The sequence below is a fragment of the Arachis ipaensis genome, chromosome B02 (genome assembly GCF_000816755.2).
Source record: "Arachis ipaensis cultivar K30076 chromosome B02, Araip1.1, whole genome shotgun sequence".
In the NCBI taxonomy this organism is placed as follows: Eukaryota; Viridiplantae; Streptophyta; class Magnoliopsida; order Fabales; family Fabaceae; genus Arachis; species Arachis ipaensis.
In genome coordinates, this window is record NC_029786.2 from 88,075,297 (window position 1) to 88,082,622 (window position 7,326).

The following is a 7,326-nucleotide window of genomic DNA, read 5'->3' on the forward strand; positions in this document are numbered from 1 at the left end:
CAAGAGAGAGTATTTTATCGGGAGATTAAACTATGTTCCACCGGGTACATGTGATATCTACTATATGAGAATTTTGTTAATTATTTAAAAAAATTGCACAACATATGAGTCTATTAGGATAGTTAATGGGATTACATATCCTAATTTCCAAGATATTTTCTATCTTATGGGACTACTGTGTGACGATAGAAAATTCATTGCAACTATTAATGAGGTCTGGTCATCAATTGAGAAAACTGTTTGTGATGCTATTGATATCTAATAGTGTTAACAAACTAAATCATATTTAGAATGCAACTTAGACATTATTCGTTGACGAGATACTATATATGAGGAGAAAACATTGAAACCAAGGTATTTCACTATATGGTCAATCATTATCGCATGTAGGACTTTACTTGCCAAAATCAGTGTTTACCAATGGGTAACTTTACGTTATTTTGTCAAGAATTAAGAGTCGCAATGGCTTGAACATTCTAATTCTAAATAAAGACAGTAATCCAAACTCCTCAACAACAAATGTCGCGTTCAACGAAATTTTTAATAATATTTAGAGAAGAAAATAGTATTTTTATTTTAGTAACATGTTATGATTTGCACTTTTATACAAATATTTCTCGTAGATATAACTAATTTATTAATTATACTTTCAAACTTGAAATAAAATGTGTAACTTGGAGTACAACATCATATGCCAATTACTCTTCTAATGAGGTTAGTAAAATACTAGGTTGTTGATAAATTTTTATTAGTCTTATAATATAAAGTTTAGTGTAAAATTAACATGCTACTATTACAGTTATATATGTTCTTATTTTTTCAGATCTCATTTCTTATGGTTCAAAAATATTATAGACTTCAAACTATTTCATTTGTATTTTACTTTGAATAAAGATAAAATAACATATTAAATACGTTTATTATATAATAATGACGATGATAATGTTATACTAAATTTGAAAAATTTATAATTATAAAATATTATTTTTTATTTATCATGTGAAATTAAAATATAAGTCCGTGCATCGCACAGATTTAATACTAGTATTACTACAAAAAAGGTTTATTATTAGTTTACATTGCAAGTTTGATTATTCTGATAATTTATTGTAAAATAGAAATATTGAAAATGTTACTCATCCTTTAAATTTTAGCTTTTGATCAACCTTTAAATTTAATAATATATTATTTTAATTTTTTATACCTTTTCGTATGTATTTTGTATATTACCGTATATTTTATATAACTAGTTGTTTATAAATTAGAGCACATGTTACTGTATGTAATTTTGAATTGAGAATTATTTTGTATGTTAACTGTACTATATAATGTATGTTAACACTATTAATCACAAATCACAAACGATAATAAGCTGGTTTGGGTTGTCCTGTCATTAGGTCATTTTCAACTTTAACCATTCAAAGTTTCATTATCAATATGTGATCAACTTCTCTTTCGCGTCTCCACTAACTATAAGACATGAATATAATCCACATTGTTGTTTCACAATAATTTTCCTAATAAAATACTTCAATTAAAAATTACTAAAAATAATTTGAACCCAAAACTAATAAAAAGGAACGATTTTTTTTTTAATTTTTTTATTTAACCAGAGACGCAAAAAAATTTTTTTAATTTACTTTTTTATAGTTGTTCATTCACTAGGTCCAAATCAAGGGGGAATAAAAAAAGGCCTATGGTCACGGCAAAAAACGTGACCATAACTAGTAAAAAGGGTGACCATAGATCTATGGTCACAGTTTTAGACCTATGGTCACGGTTTTTTACCATAGTCTATTCTCTTGTGGCCATAGGTCTATGATCACGATTTTTTTATCTATGGTCACAGTTTTAATTTTCAAATTCTGACACTTTAAGCCACGTTTTTTCACCGTGACCATAGGTTAATCTATGGTCACGCGTAAAAACCATGACCATAGCCTTATCTATGGTCACAGTTTTCACCGTGACCATAGCCTCTATGATTACCCCTCCTTAAAACCGTGACCATAGCCTTATCACCGTGACCATAGACTCTATGGTCACCCCTCCTTAAAATCGTGACCATAGTCTTATCTATGGTCACGGTTTTTGCTGTGACCATAGCCTCTATGATTACCCCTCCTTAAAACCGTGACCATAGCCTTATCTATAGTCACGGTTTTTGCCGTGGCCATAGCCTCTATGATCACCCCTCCTTAAAACCGTGACCATAGCCGTATCTATGGTCACAGTTTTTACCGTGGCCATAGCCTATTTTGTTTTATGAGATTTATTTTTTTTAAAGCATAATCACATCCTAAATTTATGATAATCACAAAATAAATCTAAAAATGAGAAATTCAAGACATCTAAATCATAAAAATTATATTTTAAGCTAGATATGCTTTTAGTCCAAACAACACAAATAAAGGTAGAGTGTAATTTATCCATTACATATAATACCGGATAAAGTCTGTTTACAAAAAGTACAGAACACATTAAAATATTACATTTAGATAACTAAAAATATATATATGTGACCCATCCCATCTCATATTGCTATGAAAAATATTTTCTTCATAGATATGTCATCCTGGTAGCAAAAGAAATAAACATGTTAGAACAGAGAACATTGTACATCTGAAAGCAACTGCAAAGAACATAATAACAAATAAGCAAATGCACCAAAAATTGTATACTATTAGTTTCTGTTTACATTTTCTCCTTTTTTGCTATTTCCAAAAATTTTGCTAAAATAAAAGAGAACGAATTCACAAAAGAAACAAGCTTCATATTCTGTTTCCAGAAAAAATAAATTACCCTTCCTTAAAACATTCATGTGCCAAAAAAGTAGGATCATACTTCTTGGGATAATTTCATTCCATGTTATTAAAAATGGCCAGTACACTAAAAATAAGTGATAAAATAAAAGAGAATATGCAAATATTTGATGTTCAAGATGCAAATATGCAGACTTAGATGGCATAGAAGGACATTAATAAATCAACTACACCTCACAAGATCCTATAATAATGAACTTCACTCAGTGCTACTACTAAGTATATACCGCATCAAGTAAACAAAAAGCTAAGCTTTCTTCTTATCAACAACTAATTTATCCAACAAACATATTATATAGGCATCGTGTATGTACAGTGAATTGAGTGTAAATTATCTTTTATTAATAATAATATGAAAAGGTAGATTTATAAATTGTATAAAATTCATAGATGATTAGAGGCAAAGTTACAGAGGAGAGACAACTACCACAACAAAGTTGAATACACGAGCATTATTTGTTATCAATGAATAGTAATATCTAAATGAAAATTTTTAGATTGTATTATAAAGTTCATAGATGGTGATTAGAGACAAAATTGTAGAAGAGAGACAACTATTACAATGAAACAGACCTAAAATCACAAAAATAAAGTCAAACCTCATTTATCAAGCTCCATTGCCTGTCAACTTGGTCTTCACCTTTCTCTTCCTCACTTGAAATCCACCTCCACCCTTCTTCTTGCCACCATCAACTTATAAATATTTCCCAACAGAATACCATTAATCCTTAATAGTTAACACACACCACAATAAATAGCTACACATGAGTTTAATTGCTATGCAATGACAATGTAATTAAATATTCAATATTCAATATTCTTAATTTCTTACTATCAATTTTACTATAAAATCATAAGAAAATTCCCCAACTCCCAATAAAATAGAACAAGTCATAGAGAGAATTTACAACTAAAGCAGAATCACTTTTATGCTTATGTCAAATCCATTCAATTATTTGCCTTCCACAGAAACAAGCCATTTATACGGCAAAGGTTCATATGCTTAAGTTAAGAGGAAAAATCATTGATAATATAGCATTTCTTAAAAACTACACTTTCTATCTTCAAAGAAAAAGCTAATAACAAATAAAAGTTGTATCTTTTATTTTTTAAGGATTTAGCTATATACCCTAATTTAAAGTTCTAATAATACTAAATTACTAATCTGAACAAATTAAATATTTTTTATTTTCTACCATGAAAACTAATTACTCTTATAAAAGAATTGCGAATGCATATGATGTACATGTGAATGTAATTATTTTAGACTAATATATATAAAGTTGATGATATGATATTAATTAAGAGCGGATATCCGATCCATTATGAGAAGTACTAACACACAAAAGTTTGGCTCCATCTATCATCATCACCACTAATTAAAATTTTGTGTTTTTCTCTGTACATATACACATGTTATTTATTTTTATATTACAAATAATCTTTTTATATTAAATATACACATGATATATATTTGTCATTTGGAATCTTTGGATTTTCTTAGTCCAATGATGATTAATCAGTAAAGAATTACTATTTTGGTGCCAAGCATTATAGGTGCATCACAATAAAAAATATTCCTTAGCATGGCTAAAACTCTTTCACCAATGTCAGTATTATAGTATAACAGGAAAATTTTCCACAAACACTTGCATAGCAAATTTCAGAAATCTAAGATAACCAAAAAAAAAAATTAATAAAGATAGAAAGCAAGAAAAAACAAATGAATGAAATCATGATATAGCCCACATTCCACAACTAACTGGATATTAGACACTTTGGTGAGAAGTGAATGTTAAGCAAATAAAAGATAAATAGATTAACCATAGAAAATAACAAAGATATTTCCATTCAACATGCAACTCATGAGAAATTCAAGCCTTGAAATAAAAAATATATGATCCATGCATAAAAATGGGTGCATTTGAGTTCTGTATGATATTAATAGGCAATGTTATTATGAAACCATAGAATGAGAATTTAAGGAAAAAGAAAACTTGTAGATTGACAAGCATTATAGAATGGAAATTTAAGGAAAAAGAAAACCCATAGATTGACAATCGTTTGCTTTCATCTAATTACTTTCTATACAAAAGAACAACAAACAGAAGACTTAAATAACATGGTTAACTAGTTAAGGGAACTATTTGTGTCGAACCCCACAATTTAAGACATAAAGCTCATCCATGAAACTTTACCCCTACTTTTAAGTTTTAACAGCTAACTCTTCACCCTTGTGTTTTTCTCTTGTTTTCAATCCTAGACATTTAGAATTATAACAAGTAAAGGAGAAAAAATATTTCCTTCAAAGAAACTAAAAATAAGTGATAAAATAAGATTTAAGCAACAACCTTAGCATATGCCTAACCAGTAGCTTGCAGCAACTCCCTTTCTGCTCGCTCCCTAATCCTCTTCTCAAGTTCTAACCTAATCCAAAGATGCAAAATGACTTGAAATACACTTGAGAATTCCAATTTTAAAAGACCATTGCCATTAGCAATAAGAAAGTACCATACATACCAATCACCATTGCACAAATAAAGCTACCAATCATTCTAAAATGCACTCCTCGTTCGCTATCTTTGGGAACAACAACCTTTTTAGGATTCAAAAATAGAAATGGAAATGAACATCATCATTTTTGGCCTGTCTAAGTTGCAACCAACAATTTAATCTTATAATTTTATTAAATTTTTAATTAGAACCAAACAACATAGCATGATATATATAAAACCAGAAAAAGTAACACACATTTCACATGAACTCTATTTTTCAGAGTTCAAAAATCACACAAAAAAAAGGACTTACTAGGAACGGCGGCGAAGATGGAAACGAAGCACAGCAAAGAGGTGACAAAGGAGTGGCAGAGCGGTGACGAATTGGTGACCGGTGAAGGCGCGGCAACTTCGTGAAACTGGTTCTGCGTAACTGGCAACTGGCAACTGGTTCTAGTTCTGCGTTTGAGAAGATGGAATGGCGACGGCGACGGTGACGGCACACTGAGATGGTTGAAGCAAGACAACGAGGGTTTTGCACGACGAATAGGTCAGGGAGCAAGAATGAAAGAGGGCTTGGCTAGGGTTATCTTTTTCCATTATTTTTTCCTAAGTTAAGACCTAGCTAATACGAGGGAATAGAGATTTTGGGATGGAAGGGGGATTTTTTGGTTTTGGGTGGGGGGTGAGGTTTAAACAAAATAATTTCAAAAACCATAGACTATGGTCACTCTAAAAAACTGTGATCATAGATAGACTATTTAAGGTCACCCTCTAAACCCGTGACCATAAACTCCTTTAGTCACCCTAAAAAATCGTGACTATAGACTCCTTTAGGTCATTCTTTTGTAAAACCGTGACCATTGACTTTTTTTTGTCACCCTCAAAACCGTGACCAAAGACCATTTTAGGATTTAGGGTTTAGGGTTTAGGGTTTAGGCACGGTAAAAAATCGTGACCATAGACCATTTTAGATCACCCCCAAAACCGTGACTATAGACCCCTTTAGGTCACCCTAAAAAATCGTGACTATAGACCCCTTTAGGTCACCCTTTTTTAAAAAACCGTGACCATAGATCCTTTTTGGTCACTCCAAAAAACCGTGGCCATAGATGTCTTTTGGTCATGGTGAAAAACCGTGACCATAAACCCCTTTAGGTCACCACAAAAACCATGACCATAGACCCCTTTAGGTCATCACAAAAAATCGTGACCATAGACCCTTTAGGTCACCCTTTTTTTAAAAACCCGTGACCATAAACCCTTTTTGGCCACCCCAAAAAACCGTGACCATAGACCCCTTTAGGTCACCCCTATAAACTGTGACCATAGACCCTTTTAGACCACCCTTTTTTTTTTAAAACCGTGACCATAATTATTCTATAGTCACCCACCCTTTTTTAAAATACCGTGACCATAATTTTTTTTTGTTACGGTAAAAAACCGTAACCATAGATCCAAAATGTTGTAGTATTACAACCAAACAAAAAAGCAAAATACAATATTATTTGAACATAAAGACATACAATTGTTCATCATACTCAACTTCTAAATGGATATAATAGCAATACACACAGCAGCACCACTATGATCTCCATATAAGCCTTCACCAACTCCTTACTAACATTTTATTGTCTGTTTAATCTTGTCAAATATAAGTACCTTCTCTCCGATCCTTTAATATTCCAAAAACCAAATTTTAATTTATTTTGAGCAAATTTTTGCACCTGATCATTATTTATAAAATTTAGACACTTTAGGCCAGCACCATATCATTCGAAGAACTGAAAATATGCTATTTGATCAAGCATGGGAAGAGGAATCAAATGCATGTGGAAGCTAATTAAATTCCATGTGTTTTTGTTACATCAACTAAGGACTGTTGCAACGAAACCGTTATTATTTATTGGTTATAAGTAATTTTAAATTAAATTAACACTTTAATATCCTTTTAAATATATTTTTACCTTTTAAAATTTTTCTAAAACTATTTTTGTCAAATAGATTGT

At 30.8% G+C, this 7,326-nt stretch overlaps 1 long non-coding RNA gene across 3 annotated transcripts; it reads right to left on the bottom strand.

Annotated features, from left to right (window-relative positions):
* LOC107625622 lies at positions 2,353 to 6,004 on the bottom strand. 3 transcript variants are annotated; one of them, XR_002357738.1, is made up of 5 exons: positions 5,631 to 6,004; positions 5,343 to 5,418; positions 5,174 to 5,249; positions 3,422 to 3,549; positions 2,353 to 2,575 (listed from the first exon to the last, which is right to left on the bottom strand). It is a non-coding gene; the product is annotated as an uncharacterized LOC107625622 (long non-coding RNA). The 3 variants fall into 3 exon arrangements; XR_002357737.1 differs by having other exon boundaries at positions 3,422 to 3,515; positions 5,631 to 6,003; XR_001617329.2 differs by lacking the exons at positions 5,174 to 5,249; positions 5,343 to 5,418 and having other exon boundaries at positions 3,422 to 3,515; positions 5,631 to 6,002.